This window comes from Neomonachus schauinslandi, chromosome 2, assembly GCF_002201575.2.
Source record: "Neomonachus schauinslandi chromosome 2, ASM220157v2, whole genome shotgun sequence".
Classification (NCBI taxonomy): domain Eukaryota; kingdom Metazoa; phylum Chordata; class Mammalia; order Carnivora; family Phocidae; genus Neomonachus; species Neomonachus schauinslandi.
Window position 1 is genome coordinate 83,418,735 of NC_058404.1, and position 27,726 is coordinate 83,446,460.

At 38.1% G+C, this 27,726-nt stretch overlaps 1 long non-coding RNA gene across 1 annotated transcript in view; it reads left to right on the plus strand.

The window, feature by feature from the left end:
* LOC110571211 overlaps positions 1 to 20,292 on the plus strand; it is a 305,087-nt gene extending 284,795 nt beyond the window's left edge. The window contains exon 3 of the long non-coding RNA XR_002479774.1: positions 20,241 to 20,292. This is a non-coding gene — a long non-coding RNA (uncharacterized LOC110571211). The remainder of the gene's footprint in view (positions 1 to 20,240) is intronic.
* The last annotated feature ends 7,434 nt before the right edge of the window (positions 20,293 to 27,726 follow it).

Below are 27,726 nucleotides of genomic sequence, written 5' to 3' on the forward strand. Positions count from 1 at the left end.
GCTTTTCTGATGAGAGAGTTGTTGCTCTTCTTTTCTTCGATCTCCTGTTGAGTTTGTAGGTGTTCAGAATGGTTTGATCCCTATCCAGCTGAATTCCTGAGACCAGACGAAATCCAGGTCTCCTACTCCTCCGCCATCTTGCTCCGCCCCTCCAGACATCCAGATCTTGTTGGAGTGGACAAAGCCATGGCCTAGGATGGCAGAAAAGTTGTTCCGCTGCCTCACTGGCAGACCTTGCTGGAAAGATGCCCTCTGGAAATTATGGGAAATCCACCCTCTGTTTACAGGAAGGTGTATCCCCAGAGCATTGCACTCCAAAACCACCTGAGAAGTATGTCAGGGGAAAAAACTGGTGATGAGTGGTGTTGGCTGTCATACCTTCAGGATCTGCACCCTGGAAAAGTAGCCGTTTTTGCAGTTCCTGGGTACCGTAGAAATAACTTGCGCTGAAGAAATTGGACACTGGGGAAGCCACATACGCTGCAGAAGCTGAAGGCTAGTGACACAACATGTCTTGCAGGAACATGGTGCATATGAAGCCATGCCTACTGTAGAAGTTGGGTGGATGAGTAGCCATTCATGCTTCAGGAGTCAGCTGGGCAAGCACACAGGAACCAGGAAGGAAAAACGCTTTCTCCTGCAGTCTCTGTGTGCCCTCTACTCACAAAGCTTAACATTTTCCCTACTGACAGTAGAAAAAAATGTTAAAAAGCTCACCTCCATTTTCTCAGAGCAGTTATTGAAGGATGTATTTGGAGCTGTGAGGCAATACATTGATAACTGGCACAAATAAAATTAATAGAAAAACATGCCTAATCCTGAATTAGGCCATGCTGTGCTAGTCTCCAGGGGTGTATGGCTTGGGGCACACCTGTCGCCCTGGCCCCTGTCTTACCCAGGCTCCTGCCTAAAAACCTGTGTTCCATTCAAAGTAAATTGGGGTATTTAATCAGGAGTGTTAGCCAACCAGAACCCACATAGACATTTGGACTATGTAATATCCTCCTTTGGAGAGATGTTTCTTTTCTCTTTCTCATCAACTTCTTAAATCAGATTTATAGATATGAGATGATTCCTTTCTGCTTTGGTTTCCTTATTTGTAAAAGGGCAGTAATATTGGCATCCATATCATTGTTTTGCAGTTCTAAGGATTACATGAGTTAGTTAATTCAAGCTATTTATCACCATACTCAGCATGTACTGAATGCTCTATACATATTATCTATTATATTAATTATATAATTAATATAAGTGTTAATATAATTAATTAATATAAGTGTTAGGTTACCAAATTAGTTATTGTTTTTATTGCTTTTGGCCTAAAGAGATGCTGGCTTTAGGAAGTCTCTATCAGGAACCCCATAGATTGTAGATTATTAGCATCCCAAACACTATGACCACCCTGTCTTATTGTCCGATCTAGTGGTAAATCATCCTTCTTAATTTAAATAAAATACAGAAAGAAGTTGAAAAAGGATAGTGGAAAAATATTTGCTTTATGGCCAAAATGCCTGGCCATGTTCTGAATTGGGCTTCTTTAATTATTAGTTGTGTTATTGATCTTTGTCAAATTATTTAACCTCAATTTTCTCCTTCAAAAAAAATATATAGATATATTCACATGCATTGTTTATACACACACGCACACAAACACATCCCTTAAGGCACATTAAATAAGATGATGTACATAAAGCATCATTCCTAGAAAAACAAAGATATTCAACACATATTACTTCTGTTATAAAGAAAAACTTTCTGTAGACACAAAGCCTGTCTCAGGCTTCACCCAAGTGACAGAAGGGTATTTCTATGCCCAGGTTGCTGTTGAACTCTAGGACAACTGGGGAAATGCACACAAAGGAACAGGAGCTCTGTCTGGGAAATAGAAAGTCGAGAAGCACAATTGCTGGGTTTCTCAAGTCTATTTCAAAATCCAGTTATGGAATGAGTAATTTATGGGAGTAAAAGGCACAGCATAGGGGACATAGTCAGTGATACTCTAATAGCATTGTATGGTGACAGACGGCAGCTACACTTGTGGTGAGCACAGCATAAGATATAGAGTTGTTGAATCACTATGTTGTACACCTGAAACTATGTAACATTGTGTGTCAGCTATACTTAAACAAACAAACAAAACCAGAATTTTCATACCTGTGATACTCTAGCCACTGAGAGACATTGTTCTTCTTCATAGCACCCCATCAAGACTCCACACCAAGGCTTCATTGAGTCTGGGTAACAAAACATGTCCCTTCTTTTCACACAAATTTGACCTCATTCTTTGAAAATTAAATAGGCTGGGCTCAGTAAATGAAAGGAATCTTGTGATATTTTTGGTCTGTTTTTCATTTTTCAGGGTCTCCACTTCCATCTCTGCCTAAGACATTCAGGACAAAAGATAATGTGATCGTGTAGTGTTTTTGTTTTGTTTTGTTTTCTGATCCTGAACCAATAAAATGGTTGTAGAATTCGTTTTATTCCATCCCTCATGTATTAAAATAATAACTACAGTCTGTTTGGTAATACAAATAGACAGGGGAACTCTGTGAAAAAGTTATATATTCCTAAAAAAAAAAAGTGATCTGGAGTTAAGAGGCAAAAGACAGTAAGGAACCCAAAGCTGAAATGCTGAAAAGAAAATGTGGTAAAAATGTTTACAACTCTATTAATGATAATTTCTCTTGGTTGCCTGGCATATATGTTAGGCTGTAAGTTACTTTAATATTTAAGGATATACTGGGTATATTCTAGAAAAGGTTGAAATCAACTGAGTATGCCCAGGCTTACCCAGAATTCTGCTCTCAGCTACGGAATGGATATAAGTGCAAAGGATCAATTGAAAATCAAGGGTAGAACTCTCGTTGCTTTCAAGTGAAGGGTCTAAATTTTACAGGATGAAAATTTAGGGGTGCAACAATGTGACTTTATATACTTGTCTATTTCAAGCCCCAGTTCTGCCCTATGGCAGCAAACAGTATAGTGGCTAGTTCCCCATAAACTCTATGTTAGTTAGACCTCAGTCCATTCAGAATCATTCCTACTTCTCCACTCTAGGTGACACTTCAGTCCTGGAGGGCTTATGTCCTTTCCTGGAATAAAGAGTGGGGGACATGCAGACTTGTTTCTCATTTAGGCTTTGACCTGACTATGTACAAAATCATCTGGCCCTAGGTCATAATCTTTATTATGGCATCTCCTGATTATTTTTCTGCCAGGTGAGGACCATATGGTCAATGTCATTTTCTGTTGCAGTATCAGTTGTCATGTTCCAAACCCCTTTTAGATTCATTATCATGCTCTCTGTCTCTCCGTCTCCCTCCCACCCCTCTCTCACTCCCTTCCGCCCTCCTAAGATCTACATAATTCATGGTGCACAGAAATATTTAGCTTTTCTCCCACACCATTCTCTGCTTCAGGAAGCTTTTGGGTTGAGACAACCTTGGACAATCATGTTCCTGATATTCCTCAGGATCTCCTCCACGTGATGATGCATGTACTAGTGTAGTGTGGGTGTCCCCAGGTACCTGTTGTCCCCAAGGACTCCAGATGAGATGCTGGGCACAGGTCTCCTCTATTTTCGGTTTCCCCAACAAATCTGGAGCAAAAGAATGGACAGGGTCAAGGACCCTTTTTTTCCCCAAAAAAACTTCTCTTACTTCTTACCTCAACTCTTTTCTCTTTTTATCCTTAGGTCATTAATTAAAAAAAAAAAAAAAAAACATAAATTAAAGCATTTTATGGCTTTCCCTTTGGTTTTGTCATGGCAACTCCTCCCTGAGACAAGATAAATTTCTAAGCCAACCTATTAAATATATTATAACCCTTGTATCCCTCTCAGTCCTAATCATTCTCCTTGATCACAAACTCTAAATTTTCAGCACTCCTCTAAAAACTGCCCCACTGAAACAAATCAAATTCTCAGGTATAGTTGGAGAGAATCAAATGGGACTAACAGCCCATGATTTAGATAGTACATATTTATTAATATCTACCCCCAACTTGAATAAGCAAACTCATCCTAATAATCTATATAAAACAAAAGGAAATCTTTAGAACCTTGAAGGTTTTCTTGTTCTATTTTTAGACAGGGCTTGGCCAGGTGTTGCATAACTCTAGTTATAGACAGACTCAGATATGGTTGACTGAGACATTTCAGCTCAATCTAACTATTAAAATTCAGCTCACATTTTATCATCATTTCGACAAAGATATCAATGTTGACTTTTAAAAATGTTTTCTGAAATTAAGAATAAACTGTATTATCAAGAACTGTTGGGACACCTGGGTGGCTCAGTCGGTTAAGCATCTGCCTTCAGCTCAGGTCATGATCCCAGAGTCCTGGGATTGAGCCCCACATCAGGCTCCCTGTTCAGCGGGGAGTCTGCTTCTCTCTCTCTCTCCCCTCTCCCCCACTGCTTGTGCTCTCTCACTCTCTCTCAAATAAATAAATAAAATCTTTTAAAAAAGAACTGTTATCAAGAGAGATAACAGTGAAAAAAATGCAAACTTTTTTGTTGTTTGTTTTAAAATTATGCTAAATGTTCTCTGGAACAGTGGTTTGCACCTGAGGGTGATTCTGCTCTCTACCCAGAGACAGCAAAACCTGAGGAGGTTTTGGATTGCTACAATTTGTAGGAGGCTGTCATTGGCATCTAGTGGGTAGAAGCCATTTCTGCGGCTAAGCATACTTTAATATATAGGACACTTCCCACAACCAAAGACTACCCAGCCCAAAATATTAATAATGCCACTGTTGAGAAAACCTGCTCTACACTTTGCTCTTTAATGCTTATGCTCATTACTTCTTTTTTTCTAATGCTCATTACTTTTTTTTTTTAAAGATTTTATTTATTTATTTGACAGAGAGAGAGAAAGAGTGAGAGGGGGAGCACAAGCAGGGGTAGTGGGAGAGGGAGAAGCAAGCTCCCCACTGAGCAGGGAGCCCAATGTGGGGCTCAATCCCAGGACACTGGGATCATGACCTGAGCTGAAGGCAGACGCTTAACTGACTGAGCCACCCAGGCGCCCCAATGCTCATTACTTTTAAAGAGGTATTTTTTCCCCTATTATAGAGATCTGCACAATTCATGGTTTTAGTCTCTTCTTCAACTCCATTGATAAGAAAACCCTAATGCTAAAATCTCATTATTTCTCAAACTGTATTCTAATTCAAAAGATACTATTCATTGCTCTGAGAAGTAAGAATATCAAGATCATTTGCTTTATTGTAGATTCATAAAACATACTACTATTTCAAAACCTGAGACATCTGGTAATAAAAAAATACTTTAAATGTTATTTAAGAAAACAGGTTTATTTTGATAAAGGATAGTATTTTCCTCAGCACATCTACTTATTCAATAATCTCTGTCTCTCAACAATTTTAGAAACATTATTTTGATTAGCCTATTTAGTAAAGGCTGGAAGCACATACTCATGATAATTAGGTACTGAAATTAAAAGTTGTTTTAAATGTTATGATAAGGCTAAGTGCTTTAGCAAATGCCCCGCCCCCCCAATCCTCATGTCTTAACACAGTAAAAGTTTCTTGTTGGTTTCTGTCACTGCCTAATGCAGTAGGCAGGCACGGATGGTGAGAACTCTCCTCCACATAGTCATTCAGGGGTACCGTCACCTTCAACCTCGAATGCATTTATCTTCAACACATGGCTTCAGGGTCATTTTAGGAGGGGAGGTAATGTGGGGAAGGCACACTAGATCCATAAGCACCTTAGATCACAGATCACTTTGTCTTGCATCCGTTGGCCAAAACTTGTCATAAGGGAACTAGGAAATGTCACCGGAGTCTGAGCACAACTTCCCATCAACAACACTACACTATGAAAGAGAAGAACAATTCTTGGATAGTCAGCTCTTCATTTCTGCTCTAATGGAGAAGAGGGGTTTTTGTTGTTGTTTTTGGCAGAACTCTGCCTAAGAAGAGAATTATAGTTACTAAGAAGAAAAATTTGGACAATGTATTTGAGGCAAAGGGTAAGATGTTGGGCACGTATTGAAAAACAAAACAAAAACAGAACAAGAAAACCTTCAAAGTTCTAAAGATTTCCTTTTGTTTTATATAGATTATTAGGATGAATTTGCTTATTCGAGTTGGGGGTAGAGGCTGGGACAGTGAATGATCCCGAATGGTAGAGAAGAGAGAATACTGACATTCTAGGAAGATGTTTGGGTACTGGAGGAATGAGGAGGCCTGATAAAGACTTAAGGGAGGACAAAGAAAGAAAACACTGGGGGAGGCCATGATTGCAGGAAGTCTTTGAATTTAAAGCAATGCTTAGATCTGTGTTTGGAGCAAGATAAAAAGAGATGATACAGGAGAAAAGCCAGAGAATAGAGATATCAGCATCAGGGTTCCACTCTAAACAAAATTTCAATATCATTAGAAATGCTTACATAGTACACATTACTTTTCCTAAATAGTGACATTTTATCAGTTAGGGTTCAGTGCAGGAAACAGAAACAATGCTGTGTACTTCAGGCAAAAATGGGTTTAATATAAAGATGAACTGTTTACAAAAATCTTTAACGCATTGGAGGAGTAGAAGTCAGGAAGCCACCACATGACTTTTGGCATCAAAACTTTTACACCACTCCAGACTCCAGAGGTCAGCAACTGCTGCTACCTCAGCCACGCTGCGGCCAAAGTCACAGCCTCCTACACCCACCAAGCAAGTGAAAAACATGGGGCCCAACTGCCACCGACACCCACATCTCTTGGAGCCCATCTGCCCCCTAAGTGTCATTGTCTCCCTCGCGTTCTCCAGATCTCAAGACGAGACAGCTCCTTGGCAGAAACAAATTGCATCCAGAACAGCAGAGTAAGGAAGTTGGGAAGTTCAGACCTTCACTACCATGTTTAGCAATTCTGATGAGGAACTGAACATAGGAAGGGGATGGAAGTAGATCCAGTGTCCAGAACGGACATTTTGTTTTCACAGAGAATGCTTTCTTTCTGGAATTGCTCATTTCATTAAAAGCTTAGTGAATTTTTCCTTCTATATGTTATATTCAGTATTTATAAAAGTTATCTAAAATGTACTAATTGATTTTATCACAAATGCAAAGCCCATCTCTTCCAGTCAGTTCCCTCTTACCCCAAAGACCCCTTTAGCCAAATGCCTTAAATAGAAGCACAAAATATAGAACAGATTCAAAAGGAAATTTTGAGTATTGGATCTGGGGAATGGTGTGGGATTTTATTCAATCTGGCCAGTCTCCGACTCACCAAGCCCTCCCAGGCAGCCTTGCAGGGAGAATCAAGGAAGAAGCTTTGAGACTCACTCGTCTGTATTAAGTAATGAAGACTTTGTTCTCACATAAGCAAGACACAGTGTGAGTGAGAAAAAAATAAATTAAGGCAAGGGGAAGGAGGCAGCAGTAATTTAAATTGTGTTCTTTACCAGACTATTGATCAAATATTTTGACTGAACTGGCTGGTCAAGCTCAACTTCAGCTCAACTACTGTGACTTCCATTGAGTTGACGACCAGCGGTTACAATTGACCTCATTGACAGATTGGTTGACTTAATACAGATAAATCTTTAAAGGCAATAGCATTCTGTCTGGTCACATCCTGATTCAAATATACTTTGAAACATGTTCTGCTTCAGTCAGGAAAGCTTTTTTGTTGTAGTTAAATCGTCATGTGGGTATGCACAATAAATGTCATCCAGCTGTTTTACAACTTCCCCAGACACTCAGGTATCTGGGTGACAAGTATAGCCAACATCTAGCAGGCGTGTGAGCAGCCTGAAGCAGGTCTTGTTCCTCAACCCGGAGATAATCCAAACTTTCTGGTTTGTGAAAGAAGGAAGAGCTCTGGTCCACATCTGCTATCTTAGAGCCGTGATTAACAAATGAATGTCTCGTCAGGGTGATAATGTGTGTGTGTGTGTGTGAGAGAGAGAGAGGGAAAAAGAGTTGGCAGGGAGAGGGGGGTTGTAACTTGTTTTTTTCCCCCACGTATAGGCATGTCTTGGACACATTGCGGGTGCTATTTCAAACCACTGCAATAAAGCAAATATTGTAATAAAGCGAGTCAAATGATTTTTTTTGTTTCCATGTGCGTATAAAAGTTATATATGCACTACACTGTAGTCTATTAAATGTACAATAGCATTATGTCTAAAACATGTACATACCTTAATTAAAAATTAAGGTAAAAAATGCTAACTGTTATCTGAGCTTTCAGAAAGTTGTAATGTTTTTTGCTGGTGGAGAGTCTTGCCTCAATGCTAATGGCTGCTGACTGATCAGAGTGGGGGTTGCTGAAGTTGGGGTAGCTGTGACAATTTCTTAAAATGAAGTTTGCGCATTGATTGGCTCTTCCTTTCATGGTAGATTTTTCTGGAGTATATGATGCTGTTTTTTGTTTGTTTTTACTGAATATTATTTTTGTTTTTTTAATTTTTTTATTATGTTGTTTGATAACCATTACCCACAGTAGAATTTCTTTCAGAATTGCAATCAGTCCTCTCAAACTCTGCTGCTGCTATATCAACTAAGTTTATAGAATATTCTAAATCCTTTGTTGTCATTTCAACATTCTTTGCAGCATCTTCACCCAGGAGTAGATTCTATCTCAAGAAAGCACTTTCTTTGCTCATCCATAAGAAGCAAATCCTCATCTGTTAAAGTTTTATATAAGATGGCAGTAATTCAGTCCCATCTTCAGGCTCCTTCTAATTCTAGTTCTCTTGCTATTTCCACCACATCTGCAGTTACGTCCTCTACTGAAGTCTTGAGCTCCTCAAAGTCATCCATGAGGGCTGGAATCAACTTCTTCCAAAATTCTACAATGTTGATATTTTGACCTCTTCCCATGAATCATTAGTGTTCTTAATGGAATCTGGAATGATGACTCCTTTCTGGAAGTTTTTTAATTGACTTTTCCCAGATCAGAGGAATCACTATTTATAGCAGCTATAGCCTCATGAGAAATGTATTTCTTAAATGTAAGACTTGAAAGTTGAAATGACTCCTTGATCCATGGGCTGCAGAATAGATGTTGTGTTAGCAGGCATGAAAATATTAATCTCATTGAACATTTCCATCAGAGCTTTTGGGTGGCTAGATATATTGTACAATGAGCAGTAATATTTTGAAAGTAATCTTTTTTTTCTGAGCAGCTGGTCTCAATAGTGGGCTTACAGTATTCAGTAAGCCATGTTGTAAATAGATGTGCTGTCATCCAGGCTTTGCTATTCCATTTATAGAGCACAGACAGAGTAGATTTAGCATAATTCTGAAGGGCCCTAGGATTTTTTGAATGGTAGATGAGCATTGGCTGTACTTGAAAGACATTACCTACATTAGCCCGTAAGAGAGTCAGCCTATTCTTTGAAGCTTTGAAGCTAGGGATTGACATCTCCTCTCAAGCTGTGAAAGTCTTCGATGGCATCTTCTTCTAGTATAAGGCTGTTTCATCTACACTGAAAATCTGTTATTTAGTGTAGCCACTTTCATGAATTGTCTTAGCTGGATCTTCTGGATAAAATGGTGCAGCTTCCACATCAGCACTTGCTGCTTCCTCCATCCTGCACTTTGATATTCTGGAGACGGCTTCTTTCCTCAAACTTCCTGACCCACCCTCTGCCAGCTTCCAACTTTTCTTCTGCAGCTTGCCCACCCACTCAGCCTTCATAGAATTGAAGAGAATTATGGCCTTGCTCTGGATTAGGCTTTGGCTTAAGGGAATGTTGTGGCTGGTTTGATCTTCTATCCAGACCACTCAGACTTTTTCCATATCAGCAGTAAGTCTGTTTCACTTTTTGCTTTGTTTTGTTTTTAAAGATTTTATTTATTTATTTGAGAGAGAGAGCACATGCAGAGGGAGTGGCAGAGAGAGAGAGAGAGAAGCAGTCTCCCACCTGATGTGAGGCTCGATCCCAGGACCCTGGGATCATGACCTGAGTCTAAGTTGAGCTACCCAGGCGCCCCCCATTTCATTTTCTTGTTTTCCATGTGTTCATAGAAGTAGCACTTTTAATTTCCTTCAATAACTTCATTTGCATTTACAACTTAGCTAACTGGTGCAAGAGTCCAAGCTTTCAGCCTGTCTTGGCTTTCAGCATGCCTTCCTCACTAAGCTTAATCATATCTAGCTGTTCATTTAAAGTGAGAGATATGTGACTCTTCCTTTCACTTGAACACTTAGAGACCATTGCAGGGTTATTAACTGAACTAATTTTAATATTGTTGTGTCTTAGGGAATAGAGAGGCCCAAAGAAAGAGAGAAAGATGGGAAATGGCTAGTCAATGGAGCAGTCAGAGCACACACAAAATACTTACCAGTTTTTTGCTGTCTCATATGGCTGCAGTTTGCAGCGCCTTAAAACAATTGCAATAGTAACATCAAAGAACACTGATCACAGATCACCATAACAAATATTTATATTGAAAATAATTGTAATTATTATGAATTATAATTATAATGAAAATGTTTGAAATATTGGGTTAGTTACCAGAATGTGACAAGAGACACAAAGTGAACAAATGCTATTGGAAAAATGGGGCCAATGGACTTGCTTGAGGCAGGGTTGCCACAAACCTTCAATTTGTAAAAAACACAATATCTGCAAAGTGCAATAAAATGAGGTATGCCTGTACAGAAAAAGAGGCCCAAACAGAGCCAGGATCAAGCTCATATAATTTCATACTTCAGCTTTGTCTCTTTTTCTTTTCTTTTCTTTTCTTTTTTAAAGATTGATTGATTGATTGATTGATTGATTGATTTGACAGAGAGAGACACAGCGAGAGAGGGAACACAAGCAGGGGGAGTGGGAGAAGGAGAAGCAGTCTTCCCATGGAGCAGGGAGCCCAATGCGGGGCTTGATCCCAGGACCCTGGGATCATGACCTGAGCCAAAGGCAGACGCTTAACAACTGAGCCACTCAGGCGCCCCGTCTCTGTCTTTTTCTTCTTCTTTTTTTTAACTGAATTTCTTTTTGTGTCCATTGGTTAAAAAAAAAAAAAATGTGTGGTTCATAACTATAAAGGTCTTCTTGCAGCATCTAAGTTAAAGTAAGTCTTATTTCAATAGAGAAATTATTTTATTAAAACAATTCTGGTGAAAGTATTTTTACCTTCCTTAACCTTCATGCCCATACCTGCAATATGGACATGTGAAGATACTTCTCATCTTGAAATTAGTTAGAATTTCAAAGTAGCTTTTTTTGCCAAGGTGTGATTTATATGCTTCTTGATATTCACAGCAAGTGAATCCTTCAAATTCTTTAAGGCAATACTTAGCATGAGTCATATTTTCTGCAATTGGCATATTCATTCAAGTCATCTTTTCATGATATCTCAAAGACTTATGATACCCAGTGTTATAAATATTTAGGCAAAATAAATGTGAGTTTGCTTGAAAGATAATAGCTCGAGTATTTAGCTTCATGGTTATGTAAGTTCCTATTATATCTGTTTTTAAATATGTATATATACTCACATACATATAGTCCTGATGAATTTACTAGAGTATAATTAGAATGTCAACATTATTTTTATAAGTTTCTGCCCTGTCACTGAGTTTGCAAGAAATTATTTTTAATGTATTACCATTTTTAACACACTCCAGATTGTTGGCTGCCCTTCTTGCCATGTGGATTTAACCAATTTAGCAGTCGGTGTTGAATGTGTTCCATATTTAAAAAAAATAATGCTTACAAAGAAGGAGTATGGGAAGCTGCTTACATAAGGATTTAGGTGGGTGATTAACAATCAAAGCAAAGCTGTGCTTTTTTGGTGTTTGTCCTATAAAGGTCATTCATGATGATCATTTCCCAGAATCCTTAAAGTTTAGGTGAGGGGTTTGTTGTTGTTGTTTTTTAAGGTACAGAAAATTTTCAAAAAAAAAAAAAAAAGATTGGGAATGATAATTTTCTTGAAATAAGAATTTATATATCCTGTACTCCAGCTTACTTCGGTTTTTTATTGCATTGCCTTTGAAACCAAGATTTGAAAAATTCTAGGTAAATTTTGGAGTAATTATTAAATATTTCTGGAGTTCATGTGGTAAGATAGTTTTCATTTTCCTTCCCTCTGTCTCTATATCTGTTTCTGTCTCTATATATAAGTATGTAGGGGTGTGTGTGTGTATGTGTGTGTATAACCTCTGCTATCTGAGAACTGGTTTTTCTTCTGTTTTGTTCATTCAGGCAGCATCTTAAGACATATGTACTCAGCCTCCATCAAAGTTATATACCTTGACTTCTCTTTAAGAAACTTCTCTGCCCACTCCCACACTCGACCTAGGTCCTATTTCTCTCACTCCCCATTCCCGTCTCTGGAAATCTGTGTCTACTGATCATCCAGGGCTCAGCAGCTTTCAGTTTGAATATATACACATTGCTTAGTTTGAAACTGTTCCCTTGCTATGTATCAATCACAGCTATTGTCCTGTTAATTAAGCACAATTACCATATTATCTCGTGTTTCCTGAAACATATGTCTAGTAAACTCTGAAAATTATTTGTGATTGACTGGAGTAGTTTCAGATGGAAAATGGGAAGCAGGAATGGGAAGTCACATTAAGAGAGGGCCAGATTTCTATAGCACTCCCCCCAGATCAGTCCCATTCAAACCTCAGACGGAGGTGTTCTGGTAGCTGGTTAAACACGCTGAAGTCCAAGGTGACTGCAGCATGTGTGGGAGACATGTACTATTTCATTTCCTCTCCCTTCTCTCTCCAGAGTTCAGCATAACCAAATGCAGGGAGCAATAGCAGAATTCCAACGGGGTATTTAAAAAAATTTTTTTTTAATTTGAGTAGAGTTGACACACAATGTTACATTAGTTTCAGGTGTACAACATAGTGATTCAACTTCTCTATACATTATGCTATGCTTACCATCTGTCATTATACAATACGACTATAATATCATTGACAACATTCCCTATGCTGTGCCTTTTATTCCCCTGACTTATTCATTCCATAATGGAAACCTGTATCTCCCACTCCCTTCACCCATTTTGCCCCTTCCCCACACTCCTCCCCTCTAACAACCACAGTTTGTTTTCTGTATTTATAGGTCTGATTCTGCTTTTTGTTTGTTTATTCATTTGTTTTATTTTTTTAGATTCCACATATAAGTGAAATCCTGTGGTATTTGCTCTTTTCAGTCTGACTTATTTCACTTAGCATAATACCATCTAGGTCCATCCATGTTGCTGCAAATGGCAAGATCTCATCCTTTCTTAAGGCTGAATAATATTCCATTATCCATTTTCCTTATCCATTTGTTTATCAGCGAACACTTAGGTTGCTTCTGTATCTTGCCTATTGTAAATAATGCTACAATAAACACAGGGGAGCATATATTTGAATTAGTGTTTTCATTTTCCTTGGGTAAATACCCAGTGCTAGAATTTTTGGATTATATGGTATTTATATGTTTTTTTTTCTTACTTTTCTCTTTTTAAATGTTTTTTTTAAATTTAAATTCAATTTGCCAACATATAGTACATCATTAGTTTCAGATGTAGTGTTCAATAATTCTTCAGTTGCATATAACACCCAGTGTTCATCACATCACGGGCTCCTTAATGCTATATTTTTAATTTTTTGAGGAACCTCCATACTGTTTTCCACAGTGGCTGTACCAAACTTATATTCCCACCAACAATACACAACGGTTTCTTTTTCTCCACATCCTTGGCAACATTCATTTCTTGTCTTTTTGATTTTAGCCATTCTGACTGGTGTAAGGTAATACCTCGTTGTGCTTGATTTACATTTCCCTGATGGCTAGGGATGTTGAGCATCTTTTCATGTGTCTGCTGGCCATCTGTATGTCTTTTTTGGAAAAAATGTCTATTCAGGTCCTCTGCCCATTTTTGAATTGGATATTTTTAAAGATTCATTTCAGCATTGAGGAAGTGGCTCGTGACTTTTACCTTAAATTATACATTGGAGCAATATATTTGGTTTCAATAAAAATCTATCTTTAGGCAGTTGATGAAGGTTATTGACATTTGCAACATGATAGTATTTATCAAGCTAAAATAATATTTCCAAAATTCATCACTTAAGAAAAACACAGTATATTCTCCAAACTGTAAATTTTTTCAAGTACCTCCAACTTGTTCTATAAAATGTATCTTATGATGTTAATTACTGACTACCATGAACCATAAGAGTATACACTATAAACATCAGTTTCACAGTACTACAATTTGGTTTTTAACATCAACAGAACATTGAAGGGAAAATGCAAGTTTTGTGCAAAACATCAGGTGTGGCTAAACATCATACTGGACACTTGGGCCAACACACAAAACACATTAGGTAAGACTACAGCTCATTTCAAATACATGAGATAGAAGTAATGCTTGGCTGTCGACTTTTGTGGCAGCAGCACAGTTTTAAGATCATAATAACAGACAGGAGCATGAGGAAGATAAAAAGTTAACCTTTAGAAATTCCATGGAATAGCACTGAAATGTCAAACTATAAGAAAAAGCAATAACAGAAGTTTTAAAAAATATTTTCACTAAGAGTAATTGTATATTATTTATTAAATTGCATTAAGTTCCATCTGTATGCTCAATTCTGTGTTAGGTTTGGAAATTCAGAGATTCTTACAGTCTAGCAGGATGGACAAACGTATGACCAGTTAATCCTCCCTGGGAGTGATGAGGGCAGGCTCTTTGAACGAGGGGAACTGCATCTTCAAGTAGGTATAGGGATTTTCTAGACAAATGATACAACTCTGAAGAAAAAAAAAAATTGGAAAGTTGTAGGTGAGGAAGAACATGAGGTATTCTGGAAACTGCACACTTACCAGCTGAAAGGTAGACTTTTACAGAAGATAATTAGAAAACACCAAGGCCTGGTATGCCATGTGTATCTGCTTCCTTGATTAGAGCTTATCTTATAGCAATGGATCAATGGTTCCAAAGGTTTCATTTCATCATTTAAATGAGTTTACTTGGTTAGCTGCTGTTTTTGTCTTTCATTATGTTTCCCCAAATCAAGTGGTCTCATGAATCATCACACACATGCAAATGAGGAAAAGCATATTGAACATTTTTCTCCTAAAAGTGTCATTTGTAGTGTGTTTAAAGTTCCCACAAAGTGATAGGAGCAGAGTTTTAGATGTGAGAGGGCTATGCATTTGAGAGATGAGGCAAGTGAAGTCTAGAAAAGTTTAAGTGACCTGCCCAATAGGCCTGGCAGATCCTTCGCCAGAGGCAGAAAAGAAAATCAACATCAGCTCTCCCTTCCTTGGTTATTTTGCCTGCGTGGAGTCAGGTTCATTGATAACAGGAGGGAAGGTCCCAGCTTTCCAAATGCTGAGAAGTGCCAGAAGAGACATCTTCAATTCTGGAGAGGCCAAGGCGCACTACTCTATGCACAGCTGCCACGTCTTTTGATTTCAGAAGATAACAATTTCTACTAAGAGGAAAATAAAATCTAAAATTATAGAAAGACAGGAAATGATGATGACTCAGTCTTTTGTTGATTTTCAGGTGGTTAATTATCAGTTCAATTAATGGTCATTTATCTTTTCCCTGCTTAGAAATTGTTCAGTTCCAATTTTGAGAAGTTAAAGTCAGAAATGTTTTCTGAAGTGGAAAATGGAGAGAAGGAGGAGAGCTAATTATCAAAGCACAGACAGAAAAGAGATTTAACAAATCAGCTAGCATTGTTTATAGAAATATTAAATGTAAGACTTTGTTAGCTTTCATGAACCAAGTATTGAATGTTTAATTCTTATACAGATAATTGGGAAACTTACTTTTAGACTAGTGATCTGTCAATAGTTTTACTTGCTTTTGAAAAAATAGGGAAATTATGATAGAACTATACAGATGGTCCCCAACTTATGATGGTTCAACTTTCAACTTTGTGATGGTGCAAAGGTGAGTCAGAGTCAGTAAACATCATACTTTGAGTTTTGAATTTTGATTTTTTCCTGGGCTAGTGATATACAGTATGGTACTCTCTTGTGATACTGGGCAGCAACAGTGAACCGCAGCTCCCAGTCAGCCATGCACTCACAAGTGTAAACCGCTGATACACTTACAACCTTTCTTTACCCATATAACCCTTCTGTTTTTCACTGTTATTACAGTGTTCAACAAATTACATGAAGTATTCAATGCCTTATTATAGAATAGCCTTCATGGTAGATGATTTTGCCCAACTGTAGGGTAATGTCAGTGTTCTGAGAACATTTAGAGTAGGCTAGGCTAAGCTATAATGTTCATTAGGTTAAGTGTATTATATGCATTTTTGACGTAGGGTATTTTCAATTTATGATGGGTTTATCAGAACATAATTCCATGGAAGGTTGAGGAAGATCTGTATAGTGATGACACCTCTTGGTCCTGCAAAGTTCTGCTCTGTGGAGAGGAATGCAGTCAGAGAAGGCTAGGAGCAAACCCCTCTAAGTCAGGTCCTAAGATAAGGGCCATCCTCACCCAAGTCTAAGGCCAGCCTGGGATTGGGGATATGACACATGATGTAGACATTAGGAGTTTGGAGAAATGATGGGACATCCAGGTGAAAATTTTCTAGAGGGAATTGGAAATACCAGTTTGAAAATCAGGGTTGAGTATGTAAACATAGGATCTTTTTTTAGAATTGATAATGGAAGCCTGGAGACTGACTGAAATTTCCATGGATAAGTATGGGGTGGGAAAAAAAAGGATGATGGAAATGAACTTAGGAAATGTCTACACACATATAATTTATTGATTTAGATAATAGTAATGTCCTTGCAAATTATTATTACCATAATAACAATTATAATTTATGGAACCACTAGGCATCAGGCAGTCTGTATGGATTAGCTCATTTTAACCTCACAATCCCTTGAAGTAGCTTATGTGATTAGCCCTGTATTACGGATGAGAGAACTGCTATAGCTTGATTACTTTCCATGCATTTCTACTTAATAAATGAAGAATAGCAGCTATGGCAAAGAAACTGCTCACTTTTGCTCTCCTGTCATATAGCATACTCTCATTTATGTACAGACCTTCCTACGAAGAGTCTACAGATCTGCCATGAGTGCAGAAATAGGAGATTGTCTGAAGTGAAGGGAATGCCTGCTTGGAAATTTGTTTTTGTTTAAATGACATAAAAATTGTTGACATTTATCTGGAAGCAAGAAAACTAGATTTATCTCTCTCTGTGTAGGTGGATGAACTAAACTCTCCTTCAGCTTCTCTCTGTCTCTGAGTTGTTACTTAAGTCAAGGAACAGTAGCAGCAGACAAAAGATGTGTTTCTAGGTGCTCAAGGACTTTTGTTGAATCATCAACTGACTCATGACATTTCTAATGTTTGGCATTGCTAAACAAATTGTGCAGTCATTTGTACAATCCCTCAAGATGATATGTACTCCTTTTGATAATGCATGAAAATCAAAGTTGTTTTAGATATTTTAATATGAGCATTACACTGAGAGATACTAGAGAATGAACCCTTACTTCCTAGGCAATGTATTTTAAGAACAAATGGTATTATTTTCGGTAACGAGTAAATTGTGCTGTACCTGTGAAAAAGAGTACAACAAATGTACTTACTATTAGATAATTATAGAAACATATATAGTTTTCTTCTCTCAGGTTAAAAAGTTTACCGGAGGGGCACCTGGGTGGCTCAGTAGTTAAGCGACTGCCTTTGGCTCAGGTCGTGATCCCAGGGTCCTGGGATCAAGCTCTGTGTCAGGCTCTCTCCTCAGTGGGGAGCCTGCTTCTCCCTCTCCCTCTGCCTGCCGCTCTCCCTGCTTGTGCTCTCTCTCTCTCTATCCCTGTCAAATAAATAAAATCTTTTAAAAAAAAGTTTAACAGAAAATTGAAAAAGATGTAGAGGTGAGGAGTTTTAATAAATTGAAACCTGATGACATTCTGTAATCTTTGCATACTTGGATCTCTTTTATTCTGTGAAGCCCATATATAAATATAAGTAAATGGGGATTATACATAAACATATATAGGCATAATACAAAATTTTGAAATTATTTTTGATGACTTGAGTTTGCAAGTGTGGATCACTCAGGATGGGCTATGTTATCGTAGAGAAATAAACAAATTCAACTTTTAAAGGCTTAGAAGAACAAACACATATTTCTCACTCAAGATATATGTCTACAGTGGATTGGCTAGGGTGCTAATCAAAATCTTTGCAATTGGAGACCAAGATGAAGGAGTTTCTACCATCTGCAGCAAAGGCAGTCAGTGGCAGTGGCAAAGAAACCTTGCAAATTGTGCACTAGCTATTAAAGCATCTACTCAAAGGTGACACCCATAACTTCTAACATTTCTTTTCTTTTTTTTTAAAGATTTTATTTATTTTGACAGAGAGAGACACAGCAAAAGAGGGAACACAAGTGGGGGAAGTGGGAGAGGGAGAAGCAGGCTTCCCTCTGAGAAGGGAGCCTGATGCGGGGCTTGATCCCAGGATCCTGGGATCATGACCTGAGCCGAAGGCAGACGCTTAACGATTGAGCCACCCAGGCGCCCCAACTTCTAATATTTCATTGGCCAGAGCAAGTTCATGGCTATGTCATCCTAATAAATGCAATCCTACTGTGTGCACAGAAAGGGTGATGGCACTGATGACTACAACTAGCCCTGGTTCTATGTGTTCAAAGAGGCAGATGTGGGGTTTGGATGTTCATGAGTTGTCTCCACAACTTTTAAAGGCAGGTCATATTCTTGCAGCTTCTTATAAACACAGTATTCCATTTGTTTAAGTATTTTGCTAATGAGGTCAAGATGAAATTTTATTACAGTTTTGCTCTGCTTCACCTCACTTTGTTTCTCAAAACTTTTTTTCTAAGTCTAGTCTTTACTGAGAGTTCTAGAGGGGAGGGGGGTGGGCGGATGGGTTAGCCTGGTGATGGGTATTGAGGAGGGCACGTACTGAATGGAGAACTGGGTGTTATACACAAACAATGAATCATGGAACACTACATCAAAAACTAATGATGTAATGTATGGTGACTAACATAACATAATAAAATTTAAAAAAAATAAAAAGTATAATATGGGAATTGAGATAAGTGATTAAGAATGGACTTACTCCTGGGGTGCGTGGATGGCTCAGTGGGTTAAGCATCTGATTCTTGATTTTGGCTCAGGTCATGATCTCAGGGTTGTGAGATCAAGCCCTGTGTCCATGGAATCTGTTTAAGATTATCTCTCTCTCCCTCTACCCATCACCTCTGCTCACCCCAGCTTGTGAATTCTCTTAAAAAAAAAAAACAACGGATTTACTCCTTCTTAAAAATGTCAACAACAATTCTTACTATTTTCATAGGGAGATGTTGGGCCAGCCTGAACTATAAAACTCGACATTATTTTTATTATTTCATTTTTAGAAGTATTTTTGTACATTTTAGAATCCAGGGCAACATTGGTTTCTATTTGTTAAATATAAAGACAAATGTTTGAGAGCTTATTGTTTTGAGTCTTTAAGCTAAATAAAGATCAAAGAGCCACTGTACAGTCCTCCTAGAAGGATGCACAGATTTGTCTCACACTGATTGGAAAGCAGACTGTCTTTTAAGAAAAGCTTTATGATTGCTGCAGAGCAGGGAGAACATTTGTCTTGTGTATGTATTCATACAACTGAAATTGAACTCATTCAGATTGTAAGACTGGTGATATGTTTGCAATACATTTTGAACATTGCCCTCCAAAGATAAAAGGGTGAATGGCCCAGTCACTTTTTAGACCTATAATTTTGGGCTCCATGCCCTGAAATGGTTCTCTGATTCACTTATTTCTCGAGGCTCTGTTTCTGACATGTGTTTCATTTGCTTTCTAAGTGCATTAATTAGTGGCATCTGAATCTCTTTCTTAGCACTAATATAAAAAAAAATCCTAATACTTACCATTATGGTTTATGGCTGTTAACATACAGCAAAAAAAATTGTAAGGTTTTCTGCAGGCCCACAAGGCAGCAGATGAACAGATGAATGGCCTTTGAACAAAATCAAAAGATCTGCATTTACCAAGCCTCTTTTCATGCAATTATCCATTTCACAATTATAGTTGATTATTTAAATTTCTAGATTCTAAATACATGTTTCACTTTTACTCAAGTATTTTGACATACTGCATTCTTGCTCTTCTTTTATTAAATGTTTCCTTTGTTTTGTGAATAATTTACATATGCATTTGTTTTTCTGTTTTTTTTTTTAAATTATGTTATGTTAATCACCCAAATAGTTACTGAGTGTCTATCTTACTCTGTGGCAGGCTGCTGAGCTTTAGCTGACGTGGGTTCCCCCCTCTTGAAGCTTGCTGTCTGGTAAGGGAGACAACCATTAATCAAATAATTGCACAGTTTAAAGTTGCTACCTTCCTAAGTTCTGTGAGCTAGAGGAATGTGGGGTGATTAGAGCATGTAACAGGGAGATCTCATCTTGTTGGGGTAGAGTGGCATGGTTAGGGAAATGTTCTCTGAAAAAAAGCAGAGTGATTAGAGATCTGAAAGTGAGATGAACCAGGAGCAGGTGGGTATAAATTGTGTCCCAGCAAGGGGCACAGCTTGTGCAAAGATGCTGGAATGGTGGGAAGCAGAGCTAGTCCTGAGAAGGGCAGCACCAAGAGCAGTAAGGGAAGCAGGGGCCTCCTGCTGAAGAGGATGGAGAGGCCAGTTACAGTCATGTGCAGGTCTCCAGTGGTTTTTCATTATCCTGTGAACTAGGAGGCCTTTGAAAGATTTTAAGCTGAATAATATGTGATTTGAGTTTTGAAGAGGATCATTCCAATTGCTCTTCAAAGAAGGTTTGGAGCTGGGCAATATCCATGCGGAGGTCAGGTGGGAGGATCTTGTTACTCCTGGGCCCCAGATAACTCTAGCTTGCATCAGGATGGTGATGGTGATAAGAGGGACAAGTGGATATATCCTAATGATAATCAGAAAATAAAAGGAACTTGGTGATGAATTGAAAATAGAAATGAGATATCTATAACACAATTTTCTGAGGTCTGTTCTCAGTGTAGCCTGACTCAGGATTCAGTGTCTGGCTGTTGAAACAAAAGTAGATTAAAACAAAACATCGTTTATTTAAAATGTTCTCATACTTAAAAATGGATGAATAACATGTATGCTTATTAGTTCTATCCAGCTTAATCAATGCATTAATATCAATATTTTGCAAAGAAATGGAGAACTGGCCTTTGTAGATGGCACTAGCAAATTCTGTCTCCCTTGTGGAGGAACACTCCACCTCGGACTAGTGTCTTGCTTTATTTGGCATGGCCTTTCCCCTTAGGCTGAGACTGTGCAATTGACAGCAAATGTGACCTTCATACAGGCTTGTTAAAACATCTATTTAAGAGAAATTGTATTCTGTTCAGAGAAGGACAGTGCCATTTTACTCAGGTTTGGATTAGATAATAGTAAATCATGATGTAATAATGTTGAAAGCTACATCATCAACTGGGACTCATAAAAGAGAAATTACTTCTCATAGACTATACACATGTGCACAAGCAGCTACATGTGGCCGATTTGCCTAACACCATTTCAAATCTTTTTCTTTCAAGTTTTTGATGGTAGATAAACATTTTTTGTTTATATAAGATTTATCATTCTTCTGACTGATATCCAAGGACTTCCCTAAGTCAGAGAACTAGTTTTCCAGAAAAATCTATTCATTCTGATACAAAAATCTTTCAACTGAGAAGTTGGATGAAGGCCTCTTCCTCTTCCCTCCCCTCCCCCTTCCCACCCCTCCTCCACTCCCCTCTCTCTCCCCTTTGTCTTCCCCCTCCCCTTCCCTCTCCCCTTTCCCTTCCTTTCCTTTCTGTTTTAAAGAGTGACCACTTTTCTTGGTAATGACTCCTTTGGTAATGACTCTTTCATACCCACATAATTTTATCCATCAGAATATCTATTGACTTTTTTCAAACTATATCCAGAATCCAGACAGTTCTCACCACCTTCACCATTACAGTTCTCATCTAAATCAACATCATCTCCATCCTATGTTATTGCAAAGACCGTCTGACTAGTCTTCTGGCTTTTAAGCTTGTCCCAGGGTTATAGTCTCCCCACAGTAGTCAGTGACCCCTGAAAAATGTCACCTGTATCATAACACTCCTATAAGTAAATGGTTTTTTGGCTGCCCATCTCAGAATAAGGGCTATGTTCCTATCATAGTCCTTAAGACGCTGCATTATTACTGCACTTGAGCTCACTCTCTGACCTCATCTCCTCCTCTCATCCTCTCTAGGAACACCCTGTCCTCCTTGCTGTCTCTCAGACATTCCAAGCATCCTCTTACATTAAGACCTCTTTGTTACTATTTTTAATGCCTGAGTGTTCTGCCTCTAGATATTGTGATTTGTTCCTTCACTTTCTTCAGGGATGTACTCAATCATTGTCTGATCAGAAAGTCCTTTTCTGACCACCTTATCTAAAATAGCACCTTTCATATCATTCTCAATTACTTTTTCCTGCCATAATTTTCCTCGTTGTACATATCAATCTCCTAGTATATATGGGTGTTTATCTACCTCTTCAGTTCTTTTTTCCACTAGAATGTAAGCCCTATAATAGTTGGGACTTTGACTTTTGTTCAGCCTAGCATCCCCAGCATTTAGAATAGTACCTCATATCTATCAGGTGCTCAATTACTTTTGGTTTAAGGGATAAATATTGCTATAGTTCACATTTTCTAGAAGCTGGAAAAGGCAAAAAACTGATTGTTCCCTAGAGACTCCAGAAGGAATGCATCTCTGTCCACACTCTGATTTTGGGATGTCTGACCTCCAGATCGATAGGAAAATACATTTGTGTTGCTTTAAGACACTAAATTTGTGGTAGTTTGTTTCAGCAGCAATAAAAGCTAATAAGCTTCTGGAGCTCTCTAAGATGCAGCCTCATAATCCTTTTTAATTCAGTGTATGGATTCGAATTGGCATGCATGGTAGTCATTAGTATTGTTCACTAAATATTTCTGGTTTTTCTTTTGGGTATGTGGCAAAATTAAGTGTTACTGCCTGCTTGAAGTTAGGTGTGACCATGTGGCTTTCTTAGAAAGATGACTAGTTAGTGGAAGTAGCATATGTAACTTCCAGGTAACGTTTATAAGCTTTTGCAGATTCTGCCATCCTGCCATTTTTCTTGTTATTGAAGTGTTGAATTTTTTTAAAGATTTATTTATTTATTTATTTATTTATTTATTTATTTATTTATTTAAGGGGTGAGGGAGCGGCAGCAGGAGAGGGAGAGAAAATCCCAAGCAGACTCAGCACTGAGCATGGACCCCAAGAGGCTCGATCCCCCGACTCTGAGATCATGACCCTGAGATGACAACCTGACCTGAAACCAAGAGTCTGATCCCCAACTAACTGTGCCACCTAGGTGCCCTATGAGTGTAGAATCTTGATGAAATATACTCTCCGTGAGCCTGGTCTCCCGAGAAAACAATGAGCACATTCCCTCAGCCAACACCAATGGACTTGTAGTGTGAATGAGAGATCATTTTGTGTAAGCTGCTGAGATTTGGGGGCTACTTTGTCAAAATAGCAAAATCTAGCCCAAACGTTCTCAAACATTTTGATCTTAGGATCTTTTTTACAATCTTAAAATTTCTTGACATCCCAAAGAGTTCTTGTTTATGTGGGGTTATCTATCAATTTTTATCGTGCTAGGAATTAAAATAGACATTCTTAAATAATTCACTTAAAAATAAATCCATTTTATGTCCACATAAAATATTATATTTTATTTATTTTTTTAAAGATTTTATTTATTTGACAGAGAGAGACAGCAAGAGAGGGAACACAAGCAGGGGGAGTGGGAGAGGGAGAAGCAGGCTTCCCACGGAGCAGGAACCTGATGTGGGGCTCGATCCCAGGACCCTGGGATCACGACCTGAGCCAAAGGCAGACGCTTAATGACTGGGCCATCCAGGTGCCCCACATAAAATATTTTAATGAAAAAACTGTATTTTCCAGAGCAAAAATAATTTTATGAGAAGAGTGGTCCTTTTATACATATTTGTAAATATTTTTAATGTTTGGCTTTATATGATCCAGCTGGATTCCCATTATCTGCTTTCACAGCATTCAAACTGTTGCCATTTGTTATGGTTGAAGTATATGGAAAAGATCCAGCCTCACGTAATTATATTATATAGTTGTAAAGGGAGAAGTATTTTAATACCCTTTTCAGATAATTGTGGATATTATTCTTTGATACTACACTAGAACTCTGTAAGTAGTAGTTTTTTTAAGGTGAATTGCAATGTGGAGCTGAAATCATATTAATGAACTTCTCATACTGATACATAAGACCCATTGGTCTGTCTTTTTATTATTCAAGTATAATTAACATACAGTATTATATTAGTTTCAGGAGTACAATATAACAATTCAAAAATTCTATGCATTTCTCAGTGTTCAACCATAAGATTCATAGAAGAAAACATAAGCAGTAATTTCTTTGACAGAAGCCATAGAAACACTTTTCTAGACATGCCTCTCCTGCAAGGAAAACAAAAGCAAATTTAAGCTATTGGGACTAAATCAAAGTAAAAAGCTTCTGCATAGCTAAGGAAACTATCAGCAAAACAACAAGGCAACTTACTGAATGGGAAAAGATATTTACAAATGACATATCTGATAATGGATTAATATCCAAAATATATAAAGAACTTACTCAATTCAAAACCAAAAAAACAAATAATCTAACTAAAAAGGGGCAAAGGACCTGACTAGACATTCCCCCCCCCCAAAAAAAAAAAAAACCATACAGATGACCAACACACACATGAAGAGATATTCACTGTCACTAATTACCAGAGAAATGTAAATCAAAACCATAATGAGATATCACTTTACACCTGTCAGAATGGCTAAAACCATTAGTCTATCTTGCACGTTATTTTTTTATTATATTAGTCCGTGTACAGTACATCATTAGTTTTTGATGTAGTGTTCCATGATTCACTGTTTGTGTATAATACCCAGTGCTCCATGCAGTACGTGCCCTCCTTAAGACCCATCACCGGTGGACATATGCATGACTTGGAAAGGCATCCATTTGTTCATTTGAAAAACCTTGACTCACTGAGTTTTGCAGATCTTCTGAATGTTAACACATTTCATTATACACTATCAAAATCCAAGATTCGGGGTGCCTGGGTGGCTCAGTAGTTAAGCGTCTGCCTTCGGCTCAGGTCATGATCCCAGGGTCCTGGGATCGAGCTCCGCATCGGGCTCCCCGCTCAGCGGGAAGCCTGCTTCTCCCTCTCTCACTCCCCCTGCTTGTGCTCACTCTCTTGCTGTCTCTCTCTGTCAAATAAATAAATAAAATCTTAAAAAAAAAAAAAATCCGGGCGCCTGGGTGGCTCAGTTGGTTAAGCGACTGCCTTCAGCTCAGGTCATGATCTTGGAGTCCCAGGATCGAGTCCCGCATCGGGTTCCCTGCTCAGCAGGGAGTCTGCTTCTCCCTCTGACCCTCACCCCTCTCATGCTCTCTCTCTCATTCTCTCTCTCAAATAAATAAATAAAATCTTTATTAAAAAAAATCCAACATTCTTTAGTATTGCTAACAAAACCTTTAGAGAAGATTTTATGTATCAAGAAATTGTTAAGACACTGTTGCCAGATACATGTTTTACAATATTCTAGCATTCTTTTGAATATTCAAATTCCATTGAGTTTTTTTAATTTTATTTTATTATGTTAATCATCATACATTACATCATTAGTTTTTGATGTAGTGTTCCATGATACATTGTTTGAGTATAACACCCAGTGCTCCATTCAATACGTGCTCTCTTTAATACCCATCACCAGGCTGACCCATCCCCCCCTCGAGAACCCTCAGTTTGTTTCTCAGAGTCCATAGTCTCTCATGGTTCATCTCCCCCTCTGGTTCCCCCCCTTCATTTTTCCCTTCCTGCTATCTTCTTCTTCTTCTTCTTTTTTTTAACATATAATGTATTATTTGTTTCAGGGGTACAGGTCTGTGATTCAACAGTCTTACACAATTCACAGCTCTCACCATAGCACATACCCTCCCCAATGTCTATTACCCAGCCATCCCATCCCTCCCACCCCCGACCACTCCAGCAACCCTCAGTTTGTTTCCTGATTTTTGAGTGTCAACGTTTTTTTCCTTGAAGTGGCAAAACTCACTTTGTCTATTTTCAAGAAATACTCAATTCTGAAAATATCAGCAAAATTCTCAAGCCTGAATAATTATAGTTTTTAGGTTAATTATTCTTTCAAGTAAAAATGGTATGTAATGAAAATAGCAGCTAGTTCAATTTGCAACACAAGTTGAAATACAACAGTATTTCCCAGAGATGACCATTATGGACAGCAGCTGCTGACATGGCTCTTAATGATCCCCGCCCCTAGGAAATCATGCTTTTGTGTCATTCTTTCCCCTTGAAAGAGCTGGCTGCTGGTGACTTGCTTCTAACAAATAGAGTATGGCAAAAGTGAGGAGTGTCACTTCTGTGATTGGATATAAAAGACTATGATTTCCATCTTGCTGGATTTCTCTCTCTGGTTCTTCTCAAATTCTTGCCCCATGGAAAGGGCAACCTGGCAAAGAACGGAGAGTGCCCTCCAGCCAATAACTATAGGGAACTGAGGTCCTCAGTCCAAGTACCCCAAGTAACTTAATCCTGCTAACAACCACATGGATAAGGTTGGAAATGGGGAGGGATCCATTTCTCTCCAGTTAGACCTTGACATGCTTGTGGTCCCAGGTGGCACCTTGATTGCACCCTTGTAAGAAACCTGAGCCAGAGGACCCAGGTAAGCAGTGCATGAGTTCCTGACCCACAGAAACCAAGATAATAAACATATGTTGTTTTAAGCTGATAGGTTTGGGGGCAAACTCTTCAGAAATAGATAACTAATACAACTATCTACTTCATTAGAAGTGCTTTATATATATGTTTTATTCTTGTCACATGGAATATTAAAGTGTGTCCTTAAGTTCCAAGATTTAATGTAAAAAATTATGAATTTTTACTGATTCATCAAAAATATTCTTAGAATGAATTTTAGTACATGGTGATGAAGTATACAAAATCTGCTAGTACGAGTTGATTCTAATGCCTCAATTTGTTCTAAGCACCCAGTAATTTTATCCACCACTATATTTGTACAATCAGTGCAAATGCCAACACAGTAAAAGAGGACACATGCCAACACAGTAAAAAAGACAAGTAATGTATTGATAATTGCTTTGATTTCACAGAACTCCTGAAAAGTTTCCTGGGATCCCTAGGGATCTGAGGATTATACTTTCAGAGCTGCTGCTATAGACTATCCCAATTATCACATCAGATGAATTTTAATTTGCCATCCCTAGTCTATATATTACAACATAGTAAAGTTGCTCAAGGGAAGGCAATGCAAAATTTTCATTTAAAAAAGAAAACTGTTTTTTTTATAAGGTTTTGAAATTCTGCCTATAGAGTACATGCACATGAATTGACTCTGCTTATCAATTCAGGACTGCTGAAACACTTCACCCCTGGGTTTACTACCCATCCAGGAGTATATATACCAAAACAGCATTTATTATCACTGTGACTTGCGGCACAAGTCACATTGACATCTTATTTCTTAATCATTAAGGAAGGCACTGTTAATATGTTTTTGTGTATGTGTTTGTGTGGGTGTGTGTTTTTGTGTGAGTTCTATAAGTAGGAATCTGGTACAGCTTGAATAAGATTTAAAACTATTTCCAAGTACATATTTC